The 25,335-nt window shown below is 38.5% G+C and overlaps 1 protein-coding gene across 1 annotated transcript in view; it reads right to left on the bottom strand.

The window, feature by feature from the left end:
* LOC140317791 (FERM and PDZ domain-containing protein 4-like) overlaps positions 1-25,335 on the bottom strand; it is a 63,597-nt gene that overhangs the window by 24,528 nt on the left and 13,734 nt on the right. The window contains exon 2 of the mRNA XM_072395297.1: positions 1,696-1,789. The gene's annotated coding sequence lies outside the window, so the exon portion shown is untranslated. The remainder of the gene's footprint in view (positions 1-1,695; positions 1,790-25,335) is intronic.

The raw sequence follows: 25,335 nt of genomic DNA, 5'->3' as shown, positions 1-25,335 counted from the left end.
GCTAATTAGCAGATGCCAGCCTTCTTAAATGCTAAACTGTGTTGTGGAACTTGTTGCACTTATAACTGATAAACATCAGCTAGTCAGCATCAATGGCACATTAGTTGAGAAGCACAAGCATTTTAAAAGAAAAACTACTACTACTACTACCCACCGAACAATTTTTTTCTTGATGTCTAAAGAAAAATCAGGCTGCTCCCAGAGAACTTCATGAACTTAGTGACTTTAACTGGTGTTATGTGGTGGAGGTACATAATGTGTTAAAATTACAAAAAGGAACGTTTGAGGATTTCCTTGGGCTTTGGTGAGGACACAGCGGCTTCTGTGAACTACAGTTGATTCATACATTCAAGAGTGCAGACACTGAGCTCTGTTGTTAGGCATCACAATTTTTGGTGCCTAAACCTAACCAAGTAATTACTTGTCTAAATCTATCAAATCGCAGACTGAGCTACATTAGAAAGCTCCACTTGATACATTAAGAATGCCAGAAAAAAGGCCCAGGGAACACAAAGGTTTGTTGATTTCTTCCTAATTTCAAGTTCAAATCTTAATATCTCCCAGAGATGTTGTAAGTGCAGATCTTGCTGCTCATGGGATGTACAGGAAACATTTTGATTGCAGTCTTCCCTACGACTGACCCGTGAGGTGAAATTTGTGGCAGTGATTCAGCACAGAGGAGGTCTTAACAAGCATAAGTGGCCACCTCTCCAGGACAATAAGTGGGTCCATGATTTAATTATAACCCTGAAGCACTCTGGATATACACAAAATGTTTTTAATGTTTTAGAACATTGTGTTTCATATGCTAATTAAGTGTTGCCTTTTCTGCTAAATACAGTGTTGCTGAACTGTACTAACACAGTTACTAATGGATGTCAGAAAAACATTTTAAATTAAAATATTTTAGACAAAAATGGAAAGTCATTAATAATCCTGATGGTATTAGAATTGCATTTATAATACATTTCCATATGATTAATTATGACCGCTGCAAATTTGATTACTGTATTGACTACAGACTTTTCACTCTGCAACGTTATTATAGTCCCTTCATCCTGTTATGGCAGTGGCCACTGGCTGATGCACCTGGTTGTCACAGTGAAGCCCCCACTCTGCATCAGTCCTCTGCTCACTGGCATGGAATCAATACAGGATTGCAGATGTGAGCAAAAGCTGCAGAGGACGTGCGCACACAAACACACTACTGCTGTGCATCTGTTCACACCTTTACTGCAATATCGTAAAATAAGAGGGTTCCCTCCGAGACAGAGCCCACATTGTCTGACAGGGTGTATGTAATTTATTTGAAGGAAGACAGCAAGACCTGAAAGACCTGTCAATGACTCATTTTAAATGGATTATTATAGCATGATTAGTCATTGAGAGAGAGTTTATGCATTTCAAGCAAAATTTAGCTTTTGTCTGTGGCTAATTGATAACGGATTTTGCTTTTCATTCTTGTAGAAGTAGGCTCTTTTTGCTTTTATTAGGTTAAACTGACAGGAAAGGAAATCTGAGAAATCTGTTCTTGAGTGATCCACATTCTGTCTGACAGTCATTTTAGCCTTGGATTAGGTACAGTATGTCTGTGCTACTATATAAACAATCTTAAAGCGTGATATTAACACAAGGCTTCCTAAGGAACCATGTACAGCATTGATATGTCAAATGGAGGGCAGCGGGTCCACTTACAATCTCTGAAAGCTGACTGCTGGATGAGAGGATCTTTCTTTAAGCAGGGAACTGCCACAAACACACACCAGCGTCAGGACTGTGGGTTGTTTACCTGTTGGCAGACAAATCAGAAAAGAAAGCCTTAATACTTGTTATAGTCAGAGAATGCTAAACAACCCACTAGTGCTCCCCTGCTGTTTCAGTCCATTAAAATGTCCATTTGTGACAGAATTATTTCAGAAATCAAGCAAAATGTGAAGTAGTACATGCCGTTTAATTTAGTCGACGATATCAACGTGGTCGACGTGGCCCATATGTAGTAGTGTCACAGTGTTGTTTTCTGTCGGCCAGCTTTATGTGACACGAGGGGATTCTTGATGTATGAATATAAGAATGTGTAAACTGTAACCATGTCAACATTTTAAAATTGTCTAACCACATTTTTTTTTACGTGTAGACCTTAGACATTCACATTAATTCTAACCCTAACCATGAAATTTGAAAGTCTATCCTGAACAGTTTATGGGTTAGAGCTGTAATCGTGGATGAAGTTGAGCAGGAAGTGTCCCAAACTAGCAGTCTTCAGCACGAGTGTGTTCTGTCTTCCGTAGACTAACGCCTTCCATCCATCTTCCATTCAGTCCTCAGTCCTTAAGTGTTTTGCGATAAGTGTGTCTAGCCCTTGGCTATGAAGATATTCTGTATTATCCTACTTCCCAATCAGCACTCCAGCAGATAAATCCTGCATCCCATCGTGTGTTACACTTCATCATCAATTACAAATTTTGTAATCATCATTACTCTTTGCATCAAACAGTTAAAAGGACTTCCCAAAAGTTGAGAAGGAATATTTATAAAGCTCCACTGCTGGAGCTTCGAAACTGTTTCACATCTCCACTCTCATTGAAGTGTTGGAAAAATAGTCCTTGATCTAGTAATTGCTTAACCTTAGATATTCCATTTGTATGCATAAATGACAGAATTGGTTTTAGGTACTATACATCCTATCAATGGAACGTATTGAAAACTGCTTTCATATTTGAGACATTTCTCTTTTTGAGTTTAATACTTTGTTATCTCATAACATTTTCCAATGAACTGTTTGTATTGTGGAGTATCCTATTTGGCTTCTTTTTCCCAGGTCTCTTAAAAATTAGACTGCATCTAAATGAGGCTTCATTAATTAAGAGTAAATTAGAAATCCTTTAAAAAATACTGTAAAATGTGGTTTTGTACTTAGGCGAGAAACACAGCACACAGCTTTTATGCTGCCTATATAATAGTGGTTCCTAAGATGCCCTGACTTTGATTTATCTCCCTGCAGTCATAATGCATTACACACTGACGCAGCCAGTAAATGACCACGAAAAAAACAGTTTACTGGAGTCCGCTAACATAATCTGCATCATGATGTACTGCAGAGCAGCCAAGGAGTGTGCTGCAAACATTAGTTTATGTTTTAGAGCTATGGTTCAGGTGCGATATTCTGATTCTCCAGATTTGGAATGGAACCGTATTATAGTACATTTACTGATGAGAGGACCAAATCGGACATTAGGTACAGAGAAAACCAGTAATTCAGAGGTATCACTGTTCATTAAATGTAAGTAATCCTGAGGAGAGTTGCATTAGCTTGTCACTATTTTAGAGCAGCATCAGAGACTGTTTTTACTCTGATTATCTGTCAAATATTTCCAATTCAGCAGATCCCATAGTTATCAACTTCTTTAGCCTTAACATTCAAGCAGATACTATGATGTAGCATGAGCTTTTATATCTAAGTCCTGACGACCTTTTCATCCTCAGTTTACCCACACATCCATGTTCTCACACAGCATGTAAACAGGAGACTCGTGACACACATATACACAACCCAGAGCAGCACTGCACACCAACAGGAAAGTTTTCAGACCGGTCAGGAGGGAAGTGGTCGGTTCAATTTTTTGTTTCATTCATTTACTGTCTGGCACCTGAATTATTGCTGCTCTATGGCATGAACCAGCATAACTAAGTTATCACAGCTGGTCCGAGTCTCTGAAGGCAATTCCATCCCTTTATGCCCCTATGTTGTTAGTTGTTTACTGTCTTTATTTCCTGGATGCAGTTTTTTTTAACAATACCACTTTAGTGCTTTTATTATGTTTCCCTGACTCTGCTCATTCACACTGCTGCAGGTCTGTTTTTGTGAGTAGGAGTATGTTAAGAGACTTCGGTATGTAGATCTTCTTCCCATATCCTTTCAGGCTGTGACAGCTTTTGGGTTATAACGTGTTAATGTGTTGTGTTACCTAACGGCCAAGGATATAGCTGTTGGCCACAGTGGATGAAACCATATGGCTTTGCACTGCTGGAAAGTCCTGTCGACATATACTGAAGTCAAAATGGTGACTGATCTACTTCCCACTTTCAGGTGGCTAGTTTCTGTGTTCACTAAGTGAAAATGAAAGTTTATAAATGATTCAAGAAAAAAGTAGGAGTAGGGCGCTTATGCTAGTCATCCTCATAAACATTCATGTGTTTTTTTAAGTAAATTGAATTTTTTCTCAATAGGCTCCAGCCCACCCGCTACCCGACCAACGGATTGACGGTATAGAAAATGGATGGAATTTTTTCTCAAATAGCTACAACAGAGCAGAGGAGGACAAAGTTAGCTTAACCCTAAAAGCTGCAGTCGACACATTAGTGGGAGATACCGCTGGTTGCAATAAACTGTTTTTTTAAAGTGTTTATTCACACAAATCATTGAATCATGCAGTTGAAGTTTCATAACATATTTTTTAAAGAGAGACATGGTGAAATAATTTGTTTCTGTTGACACCAGCTGGGCTCACTGGTGATTCTCATACTTGTCAATCTCAAACGTTTCAAGAGCAGGAAATAGCTGCTTCTACCACAAAGCCTTATTAGAGTTTTAAACCATTGCGGACTCTTAAGGCAGATGTGTTTGTGCAGTAATTCTGAAGAGTTTTTAACTTAAAGTGAAAAGAGCACTAACACAACACAGAAATGGACAAAAAGATGTAAATACTTAAAGCAAGAAGGAGTACATGTATTTTCACTGAGGTACATTCAATAATCCACAGATAACAATAGTTTGTGATTGGTTTGTATAAAGAATGTATAAAGCTTTGCATCAGCAACATATTTCACGTGTCAACAGCACTGACATATCTATTTATTTGCTGAAATGGGTAAAAAACTTAATCTGACAAGAATTAAGGATTTAAGAGGAAGGAGGGATTTCTGTTTTTTTGCTGACAACAACAGTGTTATTCATGGCAGCACATCTCTAAACCAGAGTCAGATCCCCACCAAAATATTGTTAGTCCAAGAAAATATTTCAGTTAATTCATTTCACGGATACTCAAGAAGAAGATGCAGAATTATTCAAAATAATCTGTGACCAGAATTATAAGACAAATGGTTGTGTAACAGTTCAAGAGCTTTCAATGTCGCTGTAGAAGTAGAAAACCTCTGCAGGACGTTGACTTTAAGTGATTCTCTTGTATTGCTTTCATCCCCCACACAATCTCCACAGAACAGATGTTTTAATTTTCCTTATTTGAACCCTTTCTTCAACAGATCTGATAGAGTCCTTTGTGTGCAAGATGTCAGCCTTCTAAAAGGGAATTTGTTCAAATCAAGTGAAATTTGATTTATTTCAGGTTCAGTCAACTGATTGTTGAAGGTGCTAAGCCACATTAGTATGAGCTTTGCTTTGTTGGATTTCAAAAGAGTTCAACAGAGACTGATAGACCTTCACTCCTCTTTATTGAATTAGGCGGTAACATTGTTACGAAGGCTCCTTAGCTGTGTGCCTCCTCATTTGAGCAATCTTTCTCACACTCTTCCACCTCATTTTTCTCTCTCCTTCCTTTTGATTGTATTTCCTTCTGTCCTCCACTCAGCCTCTGATTCTAATATTCCACAAACAGAAAATAGCCATCCGTCCTTTTCAGTCTCCATTTTCCTTCCTCACATCCTCCCTTCTTCCTGGAGACACATATGAAATGCTTATTTGTGCTGTGCAAACAACATCTGTCTGCATCTTCACCTCTCTGCCTCCTCCTGGGGTTCTTCCTGTGGCAAACACAGCCTCAACTCTGTGACCCTCCAGAAGGCAGACACAACTGATACTGGGGGGATTATCCAATACTGTCCATTTTATCCTGAACAATAAAGTAGAGTACATAGAGTTGTCCACATTGAAGAGAAAAATGGGAAAAAAATCTATTAAAGAGCATCTGATTATCTCTATAAATTTGAGGCTTTGCCATGTTTAATTCATGGGTAGCATATTGTACACAGTATCTATATCAACACTACACCCACTAGCATGGCATCTGCAGTGTTATTATGGTAACGTCATGGGACGTCTCATGGCAGTCATTATTAGTAATTATAGCTCAGTAGCTCATTTATCTAAACCTCTATTTTTAACCTTGAAAGGAATATAAAGAAAACCAGACCATCAGATATTTCTGGAGCGTGTGTGTGTGTGTCTGTGTGAAATTACATGTCTATCTAACGTGCATCTGTAAATTTTACAATGTATTTTCATATTCATGCCCCTAAAGTAGGCTATACCTTGACATTAATGAAAGTTATCAAAGTGTGTGCTCCTGTCTGTTGTGCAAACTAGTAGAGATAGTTAGTTAGTTAGTTAGTAGTCCCAAGTTAGTTGCAATCTAGTTTGTCTACGAGGCTTTTCTTTTTCATTTGAGTTTCTGAATTATATTGTGTCACATGCCTCGTCAGTGGCCTTGCAAAGGAGTTTTGGGTCTCGAAAAAGAAAAAGAAAAAAGATATTTATCTGTCATACTGACTATGTATTAAAGACCCTCAGTTACAGAGGTAATATCTCTCAAAAATGTGTGCAGGCTGTTTGTTTCTTTTTGTTAGCAAGTAGCCATTCTTCACACTACCTGGCAGGTGTACAATTGGTGTGAGTACACAGTGAGTTGAGGAAAGAGAGATGCAACTATTTATAGTGAGAGCTCTGCTGTCAGTGCAAGTGTTTTAAAAAAGGAAGAACATAGAAGCAAGGCCCAGACTAGTTGGGTTAGTTGTCACCTGTTGCTGTGACACAGATGAGTCAGGACATAAGAGTGTCCCTGCCTCATCTACAAGCTCAGGCTGCTTAACAACAGGTCTGTTAACTGACAAGTCCAGTGCAGTGGTTTGCAAAGTTTTTGTCACTTTGCAGACTTAAATAAACTTTATGCATTTCAGAATGGGGAAACTCATTTCAGCGTTCTAGAAATATGAACAACCAATATCTGATAAAACCTGAAATAGCTTTATAGCATGAACTATATTAGAAAATAAAAAAATGATACAAGAGCAGAAGTTTTACAAATTATAAATAAGACCATTTTCAAGGCAACAGTGATTAAACAACCAGTTCGATCTGCATACATATGCAATAAATTGATAAAAAACATGTTTTCTTAATCTAATCATCTCATCGAAAAATGACAGCTTTAATAAGATTATGGTAGGCGTGTGATTGTATCGTTTTTATGAGCAGAACTGGAGAGAGGAGAGGGAGCCAAAGAAAAGAGGATGATAAGACTGAAGAAGGAACAGATGAGAGATTTAGCTGGAGATGTAAAGAAGATTAAGAAGACGATATCAGATAGATAAGACACAGAGATAACACAGTTATCTCTCCATTAGGTGCTAGTAGTACATAGTGTAGCTTATGGCCCATTCATAGAAGTATCTGGTTTCAAAGGCTGTGAACTGAACTGCATCCTAACTATTTAATCTGCTTTTGGGACCAGTGGAATTTTAAAAGTTGAATTATTTTTTTCAAATTAGACTTTCCAGATGAAGACATCAGCTGTCCAATATAGATTAGTAGGTGGTGTATGTCTATGTCTGCCTATGGCCTAGTTGCTGGACTGTGAACAAACTCTTCATGATGATTTTGACTTTAATTCTGGTACAGCATTGTGTGGGTCTGTGATTGAGTGGAAATGTTGACCTGCTCTTGTGTGTGGGTCTCAAATGACCCAGTTGACAGTTTAGCACTAAAACACTGTGTTGGACACTGCTGACAACAAAAACTGCCCTTTGAGCTGTTGTAATGGATATGATCTATCATCATCTACAGAATGCAAACATTACTTTAAACAAGCAAGATCATCACTTTAAAAATGATGACAATTCAGCTTAAAGAAGGATGTGCCAGAGCTGTACTCAATTGCCTTTGCCCTCTGAAAAAAAGTTGACCCCGCCCCTCATCTCTGAATCATCCCAGTATTTGTCTTTCTTTACTATATGTATCTTTATGTATACATTACATTATTAGCAGATTATTATATTCACATTATGCTGCCAAAATAATTTCCCCTTTTAGGACTGATAAAGTACTATTTAGTCAATTCAATATATACCAGTTGCTGGTCCACCATTATCAAAAATCTAAATTTGTGCACATTTCTTATTATACGTTGAATTCAAATAATGCAATAATTTTGCATCGTTTAAGTACTATCTGGATTATTCGTGTTGCTTTCCCCTCATTATAAACTCAAACAAAAACATGAGCAGATGTTGATGAGAAATGATGGGCAGGTCTGTGGAACTGATAAATTACTGCAGACCTTGCGTTTTTGGAGCGCACCAGCCTTCTTGACCACTGTTTTACAGGAACTACATCAGGTGGTAGAGGCAAGTATGATTCTGCTAGCAATTTCATGCACACTTAATAAATAATTTCAACAGCTCTTTAGCTGCGGCATACAGTTAATTTGTTTTCAGACAGCTCTATATGTTTAATTACTCCAGCTGGAGTTTGCTTTTATGTAGTCTGTACACTCAAGGTGTTTCCAGACAGAAAATGATTGCTCGATCAGTAAATAACCAAAAAACCTTAATGCCTGTTATAGATTTTTTACCCATACTATTAGGTGTGATGAACAACTTACTTTTTTTTCAATTTGACATCCATTTGTAAGAATTTCTAATCATATTTATCTTTTGAATTTTAGGGCATTACTTAATCCTCTTCATCTTCGTCACTCAGTGTTTTATCCTCAATTCACATTCACTGCATCCAGTCTCTAATGGAAGCTTTAAAAGGACTAACAAAGAGGAAAATGATGGTTAAACAATTCAAATATATTTAATAAACCTCTTAGCAGTTTCATTTTCTGCATTAGCAGCGATGATTCAATAGAGAAGGCTGAGGGAAGGTGTCAGCTAAAAGCTCATGATGAAGCAGACTGTTTGTCAGGCAGGAAGATAAGGCCTGTAATTGTTCAAGGTCCTGTTGTCAATATTCATCCTAATGCTTTCGGGGCCTCTGTAAGAGCAGGTGCTTTGGCTTCTTTTACTAGATAGTATATGTCTTTGGCTGATGTCACTACTGGATGCATAAGAACAGGAAAAATAAAAATAGAACTCATTTGAATTTGGATATCCATAATAGACCTGAAGTGTCCAGACTCAGTGATGTCTCAGTGGTTCAGACGTTTTCAAGCACAAATTCTTCCAATTTAATGCAGTATTATTGGTTTGCACTGCAGGTACGTATGTGTCCCTTCTGGAGATCTGCTCACAATTCTGTTTAGTTGGTATGTGCTCACACATGTACCGCATGTACCGGTTTGTTCTGTCTTTGATCAGCTCGCTGTTAGATGTTCTTTCTAACACCTAACACTATTATGGCAAAGCTGCAGGTTGGCCTTTTCTTGCTGTGCCCTCTGCTGTGGCATGCTTCACTTTACAAAAAGGTATACTTGCTAATTAAGAGAGTTCATCCCCAGGGGTTCTTCTCTTTAGCCAGCTTTTGCTCATAGTGGGAGTGAAAGGCCGACTGGTCTGCGGGTAGGACCAGAGGTGCCCCTGAAAAATGCAGGATAATGGATTGGATTCATTTGTGCATATGCATTCAATTACTATCAAGGGCATAACATAAAAGAGGCCCATGTATGGGCATAAGTGAGCACTATTTTGAATTGCCAAACTCTATAAGTACTAATACGATTTATATTGTAAAGCCTTTGTTAAATATTGTAATGTGATCACAGTAGCTAAAGTACTTATTGTGTTTTTTGTGTGATATTTTTCTAACACAGCAGTTTCGCTGCTGTAGACCCACACCCCATCTTTGTGTAAGTGTGGTCTGATTCTCATTCAGCGTGGTTGTTCTTCTAACGCCTTTTTCTTGATGACGTTTTCCATGACGTTTTCCAGCGAGGCTGAAGAAGATTGCCTGGGAAAAGGCTACAGGAAGGAACTATTTTGACCAATCAACCAAACTCAATGCCTAATTTCACTGTAAAACATTTCAAAATCATGTATTTTAGCTCATGAGTGTCATTACACACAATTTTTGTCATCAAAAAAGACATATAGAGAGATGTTCCTTAAGTAATCTGACTAACAAAGACAATCCAAAAAGGAAAAAAACAAGGGGCATTCTTACTTTAGCTAATATATTCTAACTTATTCAGTAATTTCTGAAGTACTTAAGTGTCCAGCAGCTGTTTTGCACAACCAACACATTATGCGCGCTACCTGCCCAGTAACGCTTTTGATGATCTGTCTCCGCTAAATGTTTAAGCAGCAGTTTGCTGACAGCTTTATTATAATGAGGGACAATATGCCAATGATGGTTTCAGTATTTTTTCTCTGTTCTTGAGAGGACAAAAAGGTAGAATTGCTTTATACTGCTTTAATGAAACTAATCCTCCCAATTCCTGCACATTTCCTATTGTATTACACACACGTGTGGGGAGTCTTGATCAGTCATTGCAAATGGATTTGAAATGATGGAACATTTCATACCCTACCGCTCCCATCTTCTCTGCAGTAACCCCAAATTTCTCCCCATTCCGTCACTTACTGACTAATTTCTTCTCTTCTTTCTCATTTGCAGCCCCAATCTTATAGACTGACTTGCATTCACTCCCTGGCAAATTCCCAGTTGTGTCTTAATCTTCCCAGCCATTTCCTGACAGATAACCTTAGCCTTTTTTCCGCACCCTACCTTTTCTACTTCAATCTATTTGCTCTTGCTTTTTCTTACCTGTTGCCAGCACCTACCATCATGGACTTTACCCATGATGGTAGGGGTAGCAGCAGTTTGGGTCCGGGTTCACCATTTTACTTGTTTTTTTACTCACAAATCTTCCATTATCTGTATCTATGAGAAGTGGGTTTGCGTTCCGAGCTGTGACACTGACATATGACACAGGGGGAAATGCAATTCAAACTTATTGTGTTACTGAAGCCACTTACAAGCAGAATGCAATTATGCTGTGCAAGATTGCTCATAGTTGATATGTCATCTACATTTGGTTACTGCATTTTCTCTAAGATTTATGACAATCTGTATAAGATATGCTACAAGAGGTTGGAAACATGTTATAGTAAATTGTGTTTCCATATAAAAAAACAACTGCGTAGCTTGATTTTTTCCAGACTGTAATTGAAAAAAAAATTCACTGAATGTATGATGACAAAACTATTTTAATAAGACTGTTTTGATAAAGAACATAGGAAGCGGTGAATAAACACACACTCATAGTTGTGATGTTGCTTTGCTTAAGCACGTTTCCTTGGTCATGGCCTAAAGAAGTGTTCAGATGTCCTGATTCCTAACAGACAAATAATATAAGGCTGAAAACAAAGTCCTTGGTGTCCCCTTATTGATGCTGCAGCAGTGGTGCAAAAGCTCCTCTTTGGTGGCCACCGGTAATAACAGAAAAGAAAGTTTAATTTGTGTTTGAAGGAAATGTCAGACTCACGCAGCCAAAGTTTGCTCAACGGTATTTTATGTAAATGTTTTTTTTTTTTTTATTCTTTTACAGATAAAACCAAAACACCTTACTCTACTGGGTCTATGGCTCATTCTGATAATTCCAAACATTTAACTCGTCTTACTGTGTACACCATTAGCCTTTTAAATACAATGCACTTGAAAATAACTTGAATAATGCTCATTGCAAACCTTAATAAGCTACAATGTTGTCTCCTGAGGGCCAGTTGCACAGTCCATACGAAGTTCTTTATGATGATTCAGTTTGCGGCTTGATATTTACACCCCAGGACAATCATACATGATTATGCAATGAACAGAATGGAAATAAAGCCTGAAGGAGAACAGTGAATGGGAAGGTGGGCAACTAATTAGTATAGTCTTTTCACAGAACAAAACATAGTCCTGTGTGTGTTTTAGATAGAGACTGAAGCGGCGCTGATTGGAGGTTGTTGGATCATTGCCAATTACTTATTCCCTGCACATCTCAGAGATAGGTTAGAATTGACTGCAGTCTTAGGACACCTGATACATGCTTATCTTTGAAATTATTACCAATTACCAAGGTAATTTGTGACTCAGTTTGGGCCAACAGCCCACCTGATCCTTTGATAATGCTGTGCAGTCTTTGTAAATACCTTTTTTTTTTAGTCTCGATCAGAGGCTGCAAATGGCAAAGCACAAATACTGTGAGGGTGAGGGGGTTAGCACTGTTGTCTCAATAAAAGAAGGCTCCCGGTTTGAATGGGGCCTTTCTGTGTAGAGTTAGCAGGATTTCCCTTTACGTGTGTGGGTTCTCTCTCTCTAGATACACCAGCTGCCTCAGACTAAAAACATTTATTGAATTAACCGATGATTCTAAATTGACCAAAGGAGTGTGCGTGAGTGTGCATGGTTGTCTGTCCTCTTAGTTTCTTTGCTGGCCCTACAATGGAGCGGCGACACATTTAAGGATGCACAGTGGAGAGCAGCAAGTTATTCTTCATCTGTGGCTTTGTTTGAGCAAAGTGTTTGGAGTTTTTGTCTTTAAGGATGATTCTTAGTAGTTCTGTATCATGTTTAAAGTCAGTGAGGTTTGATGTTGTCTTCTTAAAATATTTTTTTTTGTCAGTTGCAGTTAGTTTTGCAATGAAACAGTGGGTGGAATAGTCCCTCAAGGGTTAGTTTTTACTTTTATATGAAAAGTATTTGGAACTTGAACTTATTCACCACATCCTTTCTTTTTTTGACAGAAGTGTTTGCACTTTTATTTGTGGAAAGATCTTGTACACTTTCACAATGTATGACAAAGGATTTGGGGGAGACAGAAAATCTAATCAGCATGACTTCAGTATGGACCCAACGATGAGTAGCTGTTGTCAGTCTAAAAACTGACAGAGATCCAGATAAGCTATTTCAGTATCAGCCAAAGTCATGTTAAACTCGGCAGATTGTTCTTTATACACAGACTAGAAAAGCCAACTGCTGTTTGTTGTATTTCAAAACAATTACTAAACGAACTTGTTGAGAAACTGAAATTAAGGCTCAGCTGAAAATGGATGAGCAAATAACTTATTTCCCCCGTGCTTCTTTTTTCTAAACATAATTCTACAAAACAGCATGGATGAGACTATCAATATTAAAACAACAGATCGCGAAAAAAAAAAATCAGATCTCATATAAACCTTTTATTTTCTGAGACTGACACTTATGCGTTCTCCTGTAGTCTGTTGCATTTTTGGATCAGAGAGAATTTGGATACATGCTTGTCCATCAACAATACAGCTGGGAATATTGTATTTTTTCATTAAACACATGTATTTGACAACTAAAGCTTCTTTTTACTTTGGCAGTGTGATACAGTTCTGGTTCAAGATGCACCAGCAATAAGTCTGACTTTCTGCCAGCACTGCGAATCAATCTTTCACTGTATTTGTACAGGGACAGAATCACCCGTAACAATGGGTGGCCCAACAGGTCCCAAAGGACAACTCAAGAAACACAGATGTAAGCTTTGTCAAAAGACTGCAAAAAAAGAGCTAGTAGTGAGGGACAGAGTGAGTAGCTCAGTCATCTGTGAGGGACTCCTCCGCTTCAGAAGGACCCAGTGTGATGTGGTTTGGACATCTGGATAGAATGCCTTCCAGACACATCCCAGGACATGTTTAAGACTTGTCCCACCAGCAGGAGGCTTTGAGGCAGACCCAGGGCTTGCTGGAGAGACTATATGTCTTTGCTGGCTCTGTGTCCTTCCAGAAGAGCTGGAGGAGTTTGGCGGGGAGAGGGAGGTCTGGAGATATCTGCCAAGAATTTTTCTCCCATGAACCAGCCCCAGATAAGTGGTAGAAAACATATATATATAGATGGATTTGATAAAGAAAGCTAATTAGATTAATTAGCATAAAGGGAAAATATTTTATGTGTAAATTCTAGGATTTAAACAGACTCAAATAGCAACTAAAAGTCATAATGATTTTTTTTCTTCAGCCTCTGTGAAGGTCTTTTTGTCTATCTGTCAGCAAGTTTACACAAAAACCACCAAGCAGAAGACATGTGTTGAGGAGGTGGACTGTAGGTAAAGGAAGAAGGCATCAATGTAGTTGTCCATCTGGATCACTCTCGTTAAAAGTGCAGTATAATGCATTGGCCGTCGTGGAGGACTGCACTCTTTCTAAGTGCCCTTCTAGTTTAAATCGGTCTCATATGTGTGCCTCACCTCAAGGCAAGTAGTATTTTAAATTACTTAAAATACCCGTTCAAATCTAGGAAACAGGATTTGGCATGGATTTATTCAGAAAAGTCTTTATTCTTCATCAGGATAAAATCTGACGGAATTTGAAAAGAAAAAGTAATCTAATACACCACAGATGTGATTTTTCATTGAGAGACATGGTGCTCCAAATTGTAGTCCCTGTTTTTTTTAATGTAATTTATACTTTATATTAGTGAGTCCCATTTGAAACATTACATTACACTGTAACATTAAAAGGTGCTGTAGCTGTACTATATGTTGAGCTGTAGCTCTTGTTCACAGTGAATGTTTGATAAGTTTTGGTGTACTTTGGTGCAGCATTACTTCATCCAACAGTTTTTTATTTTTATTTTTTTAAGAACAGTGCATTATCAATCATGGTCCAATAAAACCAACTGTAGGGGTATTGCTTTCATTGATTTTTGGAGCCAAGAGAGAGAAACTTAGTTTTTCATCCAGTTGGCAGTTCTGTGTTGCTTTCATCTGTGATGCTGTGCTGTACAGAATAAACTCCTCAAATAAATGCAAAGGAAACAGGAAATTGCCTTTACACCAAGTGTGAATGCAAATAAAATGCTCCAAAGCCCCTTCTCCGTAAAATATTCATCTAAACAAACAGTAACTGTCAATGCTTTCTACTCTTTTTTTTATTTTAGTTCGCTATTACCTAAGTGCACACCTCATAGTGTCTTTTACAGCCCACTCATCTCAGTGCTGGAACCTGTCCTTTATTACATGAACGTACCCTGTGCCCAGCATAAGGAGTTTACGTCAGCAGCCAGAACACCTGTGACTAATCATGTCTTTCGCTGCACTCTCCCCTTTTCTCTTTTAATGTCAAACAGTGCCCAAAATACGCCTCCGCACCTCAACCACTTACATACTCTGTGCTGGGAAAATGACTATTATTCATGCTGTACTTTGCAATGGTGTAACAACAAAGGTTTGCAATTTAGAAGGCACACAGAAACAATCAGCTGTTGCTGATCTGCATTTATAATTGGAAAGAATTAAAAACGCTTCTTATTACAAACAGGCAGCTTAACTTTTACCTACAGAACGGCATTCAAGTTAAATGATTAGCCTGACTGAACTTGACACTACACAGTCCACATATTAGTTATCTCAGAGCTCACATTGTTTCATTGATACTTCTGTCTCTTCTTTTCCCTATTCATTCCTGTTTTTAGCATGGAAATCTAAGTCGTTTTGGTAAGGAGAAATGCTTGTTAATCCTGGGTGTCTGTGCATACAGAACAGACCGGGAGTAGATCTCAGCCATCGATTAAGGGTGATGACATTCTGGTGAAAAAGAATACACCTGGCAAGTTGAAAGAGCAACTAATTGAAGCTCTTAATGCTAACAGAGAAAACTGACAAAAACTAGAGATAAAAAAACTGCTTCCCTGCTTTGGGTGTTAGCAAGTCAGCAAATTTAAAACAGGGAATTTAGACTTTGATTATTTCAAATTGCTGGCGCACTTACTAAACTGAACAAATTCTAAACAATTACATTTTCACACCATAAAACTTTTCTTTTTAAGCATTAATGGGATTTGAAAGCCATCTACAAATAGTATCAAGATGTCATGATTAGCACAAATGCTGTGGACCTAAATGAAAGGCTCAAAGGCAGTGATGTCACCCTTTGTAGGACTGGTCACTGTTAAAGCAGTGAAGAACTAGGTTAGTGTCACCAGTGGGTAGCAGTATAGCCTATGCTGGTAGTGTTTGTAATTAAGCACAAGAAGTAGTTGTACTAAACAGAAACAAATCTTGGGGAGAAAAAAAAATACAACTGTAGTGGACATGAGCTCCTCTTCATTTTAATTGAAATCTATGAAAACATCTGGAATATCATTCCACATCTAACCGGATGCCAGTCAGTCACATAAGTTTATTGTTTGCTGGCTCAGTCACATCATTTTGATTTAGTTAAGGCCTAATTTTCCAGAGCTGTTTCTTTTCCCAGTAATGCACGTCTCCATAACAACAGGGAAAAACCCCCTCAAGCGAGACTACAAACCGTTTTGCGCATTGGTGGAAATTTTTCCATGCATGTCCATTCCCTTTTCTTTCATTCACATCTCCTAAATGCTTATCAAAATTTGAAAAAATCAATTAAAAAGTAAATGTTTTTGTAAAAAGTTTTTGCATCTGATTGTATTTACTCTCTGTCACGCCTCACTTGTTGCATATTTTGTATCACTCTGAACTAGTCTACTGAACTAGTGTACAAGTACTTAATTTTAAGGTTATTCAGTTCAAGTTCATCTGAATGCACTCCTGAATAAAATAAATTATGCATTTGAAATCTAAAAAACCTCTAGGTGGCCCATTTCCAAATAGGAATATGTGTCCATTGACACACTGTGCAGCAGTAAAGTGTAATCTTAGGCAGCCAATTATAACTCTGTTGCATAAACTAGAACTTAATACTTTATACTTCTAAGGCCACTGCATCGACCTCTTAAAAGTCAATTCTCAAGAGAATGTGGTAAAAGCATTGCATCATAACTGGTTTGGCCTACCGGAAAGCTTGAGGCCATCTACTGCTCATCCAGAGAAAGCCATTACACAGAAAGGGTCAAAGAAACGAAGTCTGAGGACCTTTTTTTTAAATGTTGAGCACACAGAGAATCTGCAGGAAGGCAAGAATTCTGAAATAACTTTTATCATGTAAACCAAGAGGCAACCTTTACGATACCGTGAGGAAAACATTTTTGCCACAGAACATAGATAAAAAATATCTAAACTGGCAAAAAGGTTTAGTTACAGAACCACTGTATTTTTTTAACACTGCATATTTCATGTTTATCAAACAAATACAGAAGCACACTGTGATCAGATTTAGCGACAGTGTAACGAGAAGCTCTGCTTTCCATGTCAGGAAATTGTTCTCATTTCAACAAGATGATGTATCCTCTCTGATAACTCTGAAGTGATCTTCACATGCTGACGCACAGAGAGGACTTAATGACTCAAAGAGTGCTGCTCTCCATCTAAAATGAAACTGTGCTAGGAGGGCCTAACCGTTAGAATAAATGAAGAAAGAGGCCTGTCTTTAAAGCTGTCGTAAAACTTCTAATCCTCACTTTGCTGTGGCTGTCTTTGTGGGTGGCAGTGGCATAGGTTAGAAAGTCTGGCACTGAAGCGGGGGTTTAATTACAAGATTAGCTCCAATTGTTTGTGTTTAATGACTGGCTGTTAACATGCACATTTCTTCTTATTAACCGATAAAACACAGTCAATGACAACGGATGATTATTTCTTGGAAAGTAATATATAACTTCAGACAACGTAGACACTTTTATGAACATTTTTAGGCTTGTAAAACAATGTCAAAAGTATATTTGGTTCATGTCTTGTAATAAAAAAACAACCCGGAATGAAATCCCTAACCCCCCGTGAGCTTTCATTGACATTTCTCTGATAGTTTCCCTCCATTCACACTCAGTCAAGGTCTTCTCAGTCATTCAGGTGGAGAAGCTTTAAAGCAAAACCTGAAACAGCTCTTTCTTTTCTTGTTTTCGCCTGCAAAGTTCATCCAGTTGCGGCTACTGAGCAAACCAATGTACTGTACAACACAACTGTCCCTAGGGCTGATGGGTAATATGCAAAACAACTCAGCCTGCATGCTGCAGAGCCATAAATTCTCTGTGAGCAACTGGGAGGAGGTCACAGGGGCTTTGATTAGGAAATGAGGTGGCGTAGTTGTGAAGCTGTGCGCCATATCCTTCTGCCTCCTCAGCATCTTTGTCATGCATCTTTAACGTCATGCTTTACGCAGCACCATAAAACCAAGATAATTAAAACCACCTGCAATGGGCCACCAAAGCTTTCCTCTCATTTAAACGAAAGAAGGTACAGACCCAAATTTCAATCTCAATGGTCCAGTCAGACAACGCAGTCAGATGGGACTACTGGCACACATGGGACTCTGCGTTGCTGGAAACGTTTAAGGTTGAGGTGAACATTGATTAGTGACAGCAAAGCAGGTCATGCCCTGACGCTGTGTCAATACATCAGAGATGCCCTTTTACTCTGCACAGTCTCAGCTGCGACTACAAATCTCTGGCTGTCAAGTCTGTGCACATTTGCTGGGCTGAAATGCTTGGCTTTAACATTTTGGACCAATGACTAAATTATGGAGCTATCCTTTTGATTTAAGTGAAAAATACATTCAAGTGACAAATCAAGGGAAAAACCTGAACCCTTAACTTCTGCAGTGAATGGACCCAATGTGTCTGTTATGCTGTGTGGAGCATTGTGCTGACACTGTTTGGATACACTTTTCCCCTTAGACGAAAGGTCAATGCAAATCAATACAAAGTTGTTCTGAGTGATCACTTTTATTCCGTTGTGGAACATTTATATCCAGATGGGAGAGGTTTCTTTCAGGATGACAACAACCTCCGTCCAGAGGGCATGAGGGGTCACTGAATTGTTTGATGAGTATGAAAATGATTAGACTGTAAGTTACAAAGTGCTCGCCACTATGTCATCAAAACACAGAATGAAGGAGTATCTTTTTTGCAGAATCATGTTCTATCACCTCTCGCCCGATGACCGCTGGGCTAGGCTCCAGCCCCCCCACGATCCGACCAACGGATTAAGCGGGAATAGAAAATGGATGGATGAATGTTCTGTCCCTCTACCAGAGTGCAAAAGACTTGTAGAATAAATGCTAATTATTGAAGGCATAGGTGTTTTGTCTTGTTATGTGATACATTGTATGAGAAACAATAAAAAATGCCATTAGCTGACATCCACTAATAGCAACACCCTGCTTCCATCTAAAGCCTCTGTTTGATACTATACATGCCCCTCTAATCCAGGTCTCTTTGTGCTGTACGCATTCAAATCTGCTGAAATATTCTACCTCTAAGGGGATGTCTGCGGACATATAAACTACACGATAGTTTCATAACCTGTGCAGCAAAATATGGGCGCTGTGGCTGGTAACTCCTCGTGTTTCTAACATGCAAGCAGATAATACAAAACACTGACCAGAACAAAAGACATTCATGAGAAAAAAATCAGCGGTGGAAGACATTCTTAGATCCTCGAGGTGAAATCTTAGATACTGCAGGACTCTATCATATGTAAAATTCATGCATTTCACATCCTATTCTGGTAAAAGTGAAGGAGCATATATTATATTCTAAATTTAGTTAAAATAGTAAAGTACTATTTTTTCAGCCACTGTGACTGATGTACTGTAATATATTAAATCTTTAATATTGATTCGACATGGTGCAAGTCACATTTTACTGTTACATTGTACAATTTTGTTAGTGGTTTGCATTGAGTTTTCCAGGCTCATCCTGAGGAACCCAACTTAAGCTTTAGGCAACTTTGAAGGTTCAAGAGTTAAATCTGATGGACTCAAGAAGACACAACAGACGAATACATCTTTTTTTACTTCCAAAAAGTCTACCTTTTTTATTACCATTTTATTTAGATGAAAATATTCCGATTCTAAACCCAATATCCAAGAAAAAATACTCACTCTCCAATGAGGGGTAATTTATTGTAGTTTGTTGGATAAATAAAATTTTAATATAAATAACATATTTTATCCCCCCCTTTTTAAAGCAATGTAGTTGTTTATAAAAGAAATTGTAAAAAAAAAACTAAATTAAAATTCAGTTGTAATGACTCCAGCGTTCCTCAACTCATCATTAAGATCTAAAAATACAAATAAATTACAAATAGCAATATTTTTTTTAAATCTTGGCATTACCATGTAACATCAGCCAGCCTGCAAAGATTTTCTAAACCCTCACCTTTTCCTCCTCTAGCTATCTGAAGGGCTCTAATTTACAGCCCTGAAGCTGTCAGTCACAGACTGATAGATGCTAAATACTCTGTGACCATTTGTGTATGTCAGTGTTTTTATGTGGGTGTGCAAGTTTTTTTTTTTAAACATTTTTTATTAAACTGGTGTCACTTCAGCTGGGCCTTGTGTCTCTTGTGTGATTCAGTCTCATCCTTGCTGCTGCCATCGGTAATCACATGCTGATGTCCTCCTCTCTTAGCTGCTTGGGACAACTTAGGTAAGACGGTGGAGATTAAACGAAGCTCTGAAGTTTCTCCTTTTCAAAAACAGCCTCTTCTCTGGCAGCAGCCAGATCCCCCACTCTCTTATCTCAGTGGTCTTTAAAATTCGCAGCAAAAACAAGGCAAATAAGATGGTGACTCTGCACAGATTTTTGCTTCAAACAGCCGCTGTGGTGGGCATAAGAATAGAAACTGTTATAAACGCATTAATCATTTAACTCTGTATGACTCCAATCAGCTGGGTTTTGACTGTACCGTGCACTAAGTATTCCCCAGGTTCAGGATATAGGGGGAGCATAATCACAGGAGATAGCTTTGTTCTCACAGCCATTTTCCATGCTGAGATCGTTATCTGAAGAGGAACATCTGTCTGTCTGAAGCTATAAGCTTTCGTCATACCAGACTCCAGCATTTGGCTCAGTAAGAAATCCACTTAACACATGCACTCACACAGGCACACATTGAAACGTCGGCACAAGCTGATAACAAATACACATCAAAATCTAGCAGAGGTAGAAACACAAGGAATGTGTGTCAGTCTCTCCCCGATGCTCTGATAAAAGGCTACCCGAGGAGCTGCATTCAAAATAATCACACAGCCTTTTCAGAGATGCTGAAAGAGTTCCCTTTGGATGGAATGTATGCTTGTTATCTGTTCCTGCATCATAAATAATCAAAATGTTTTTTGTACTTTTTCTTTTTTTTCGTTTTCTTTCGTAAAGCACTGTGGGGGTAAAAGTGAACTCGCTCAATTATTTTCATTTAAATACTTAGGTTTGCAGAGCAAGCAAATCCCCAATCAGAGGGGTAAGCCTGTAAGAAGGTGTAAGTGCTGCATGTGATGTGCAGCAAAGCTCCAGGGCTCCTGCAGGAGACCAGGCTGATTTACTGTCTGCCAGACTGATGAGCCTGAGACGCACACAGTTATTGGCCACACTTGGCAAGTTTTAGAGAGATTACAGCTTTTAGCTGGGAGCAGCACCTCTGCCCAGTGACACATTTGGCAAAAGTCAGACTGGCCACATGTTCAAATTGCCGAAGATATACAAGAAGTTGCCAGCTGCCAACACAAACTGAATAAAGGTGGGATTCTACCTCACCATATTCGAAAAACATCATGTGAATGAAATGTGGTGATTGATGTGAATGGCATACAGTAGACTGCACATAAAAAGTGTTACCGCAATGTAGTTAACAAGATATGGTAGTTCGGTAGGTTTGTTCTTGCTCCGTCATCCTCTTTTTTCACATGCGTTCTGGTTACATGAACTGAGACACAAATTAAAATGTGCCTGTTTAAATTTTTTAGCCATTCTTAATAACCCTTGCAAATATCACAACACCAGATGGACAGTCAGATCTATATTTAGACCTCTCTTAGAGCTGCCCTCCCACTATTACAAACTGCCAACTGTCTAATGTCAAAGCACTTATTTAAAAAAAGGATAATTATTTATCTGTTTCTTGTTACCACTGACAACACTGGCTAGTTTTCATTTTTCCTCACTTACAACTTGAACTAACTTTCAATCATTTAGAAAAGATGGAGACATTAAATATATGAGTCAATATTTACCAAAAGTGAAAGAGTTGACTTGGTCATTGGACTAAATCTCATAGTGTCGTTGATAAGGATCTTCAGGTTTTCTTCTCAAAATCACCTACATAACAGCTACTAAATTGGTCTTATAGTGAGATCACTGCTTTAAAGTTAAAATAATGTTTTTCAGCTTTAAAAGGTCATAGAATTGTTACAGAGAACAGAAATTTGAGTCTCTACAAATTCCTGACAGTGTTTCAATATCCATCATGTGAAATGAAAAGCACAGCCACTGACTGAAACTTGATGTGAAATTGCGTTATCGGTTAATGAAATACATTCTCAGATTAACAACTGTTTCCATTTATAAAGAATAAAAACGAAGCCAGATGCAGCAGCAGCATGTGAAAAAAACAAAGTGCACCCCACGGTTCAATTGCTTGTGGAATTATCTTAAACCTGAAGTAATCATTTCCTATTTAACGTTATCAGTCTCACGTTGTTGTGGAGGAATTTCTGCCCGTTCCTCTTAAAGACGTAGCTCCACTTCACTGGGGCTTACTTTGTTATAAAGAGGAGCTCATGGTCAACTAAATTACTGTGTGGAGCCCTGGTCCTCAGGCTGCAAAACAAGCCCAAATCATCAGCCTTACAGTTGGTATGAGTTGTTTGTGCTGATATGTTGTGTTTTTGCTTTCTCCAAATTTGGCACTTTACATTATGACTGATCATCTCCACTTTGCTCTCGTCTATTAAAGGGACATTATTGAGGAAACCTAAGCTGTGCTACCATGTTTTTTGTACAATGTTTGCTGTGAATAATCTTTCTCAGTGTAAAATTATGGTCTTCAAATTGTTTGGAAAGGAACTTGTAATCCTTCCCAGGTTGATGAGCAGCAAAAATTGCTTCTCTATGATCATTGCTGATGTCTATCCTCCTCAGCGTTGTGTAAACGCACACCTAAATACTACAAACCAGCAAACTGCCAAAACTTCAGCTCTTATAGCGATGCTCACACTTGCTGGTTCCACATTTGCCGCTCATTGCAACCAACACCTCATCAGCTTATTCCTGAGAAAAATGGCACTGCGTCATCCTTTTCAACCAAATCCTACCAATCAAACCCTGTAACTGAGAAAGACAACTCAAAGACAAAATGGGGTGAAATTGATACATTCAGTCTATAAGCCGTTAGGCAAATGTAAGCAAATTATGAGAACAATAATTCATATGCTGACTGAAGCATGGACTGTGACAAAGAAGACACCGTAATAGCTGATGCAGCACTTTACATGTCAACAAGCTTTACTATCTCTACCACACTGCATAATGGAGAAGCGTACCCATCCAAATATTAGACCAAAGACAATATCAGTCCACAGATTAATCAATTATCACTTTAGAATCAAGGCAAAATCATATGAATAATGCCCATGTGTAATGGATTAAAATGGCTTGACAGCAACAGAGGTTGGTATGCTACTGTTTTGGCTTTATTTTTTCTCAAGGCGGAATTATTCCTGTTGTGTTTCCTGGAGAGAAAGACAAAAACCTGCAGATCAGCAGCTGTGATTATACAACACGGGTGGATGAAAGTGCTTTTGCACAAATTAGATACAGCACCCCCTATGCACTGCTGCAGCAAACTCTATTAAACTTATTACGGTTTACACATAAAAAACAAAGCTTCACATGCATACATCCCAACAGCCTTCTGCATGATTATTGTTTTATTTTTACTCTTCCCTTTCATTAGTGCCTGCATTTGTCATCTCCTACAGTATATTTGTTGTGTTGTGTGTTGTCAGCATAGTTGCTTGGAACACTCTGAAATACGACTTTACGGAGACAATGTTTGCTGTGTTCTTCACAGGAATGACAGGCCATTACCAGAGGATTTGTCTGAATACTGACTTTTCACCTTGGACTTGCTGAATGAAAACACCCTTGACAAAGCATAATTCATCAGTGCTGCGGTCTTCAAAACAGTTACTTCATCACCAGTCGTGATTATAAGCAGACATGCTTTCTTACTGTATTTTTGTGGTTATATTTGTATTTCCAAAGTCAAAATACAGATACACTGGAAGGAAGCATATTAATGGAGGGGTATATTTCATTACTGCCACACTACATCTCAGTAACTCATGTGTGATGGATCTGTTTTAGTCAGAGGAAACTCTGAGTGACTTTTAATCATGGCTCTGGTCTCCTGGCAGGTGGTCTAAGTGCCCTTCATTACAGGCCGATCCCTCTCCAGAGAATGTGCTCCATTGCCTGCTGAAGACAGCGCTGCCCACATTACCTACAGACCATTAATTAACCAGAAGAGAGCTCCATCTCAGCAGCGGCCACTTAGCAGCACAACCTGAGATCAGGTGGAGACTCTAAAATTTCTGGACATGATCAACGGTGATTCCTCAAAGGTAATCGGTGAGGAAACGGTGAGGAACGGTGAGGAATTGGACATCTAAGGAGGATGACCCTCATCGCTGCATTACTCACACTATATCTGGGTGTGTGCATGCATTTTTTAGGTCTGTTTACTTTGCAGTCCTTATGTCTTTCTTGAATTTCTTAAAACTTTCACTCCACTTTCACTTCTTGGTGGACATCCTAGTCGTCTGCCAGGTCCTCTACTTTTCCCCAGCACAGTATACCCAGACCTGTGAAGTGCAGGGAAAACTTCAGGGGGAACAGTGGAACTTCTTTAAGTGGGATAACAAGTTCCAATGCCGAGAGGAAAAATAAATCTTGCATGGGAGCGTGATGATCACTGTGATGTAATCATATATCTAATATTGTGACTGACGGTCTCTCTTTCTATCTTCAAAGTGAAAATAACTTTTCAGTCATGCTTCGGCAAAAGAGACCAGATTTCTCTCCCCTTGTGCACAGCGAACCATTTCCCAGCAGTGTTGGTGGGATGGCGGGTGACCTTATCCCACACAGGGACATATAGTGCATATGGCTGAACTAAATCTATTTACATGAGGAATTAGAGTGAGAAGTATTCAGCAAGACTAGGTGAAGTTGGTTGTTATTGAACCCAATGATTGGAAACTGAGTGTCCACAGCTTGCATTACAACATTGATCACTTTTGAGTCTCATGTGCCAGGTTTGGCTCAGTGTTCAGTGACATTTCGGCCACATGTGTTACATTTGACTGAACTCAGACTCACAACTAAAACAACACTGTAGGCTGTTTCTTGTCATTTCTGGTTATGATCTCTCTGTTTCATTGTTGTGACCTGGCAGGTGATTTGCTAAATTGGCACATATTGATATTCATGAAACAGGCATATCAGACTGACTTTGGGAACTGAATGCTATATTTGGATGTTGATTAGAATAAAAAAATCGACTTTGATCAGCGAGCTATGTGCATGAATGTACTTACTACTTCCAAAACATGAGCAATTTGCTTAAATAATTGAGACTTTTTAATTTGCTGTAAACAGCAAGTAAATGTTGATAGATTTGAACATAAAAACATAAACATTAGATATATCTATCCTTTTAAAAGATATAAGCCAAAGCAAATGAGAAT

The sequence above is a fragment of the Leuresthes tenuis genome, unplaced genomic scaffold (assembly GCF_036924035.1).
Source record: "Leuresthes tenuis unplaced genomic scaffold, fLeuTen1.0.hap1 SCAF_11, whole genome shotgun sequence".
In the NCBI taxonomy this organism is placed as follows: domain Eukaryota; kingdom Metazoa; phylum Chordata; class Actinopteri; order Atheriniformes; family Atherinopsidae; genus Leuresthes; species Leuresthes tenuis.
The sequence above is the reverse complement of the archived record's forward strand: the minus strand, read 5'-3'. Positions and strand labels throughout refer to the sequence as shown.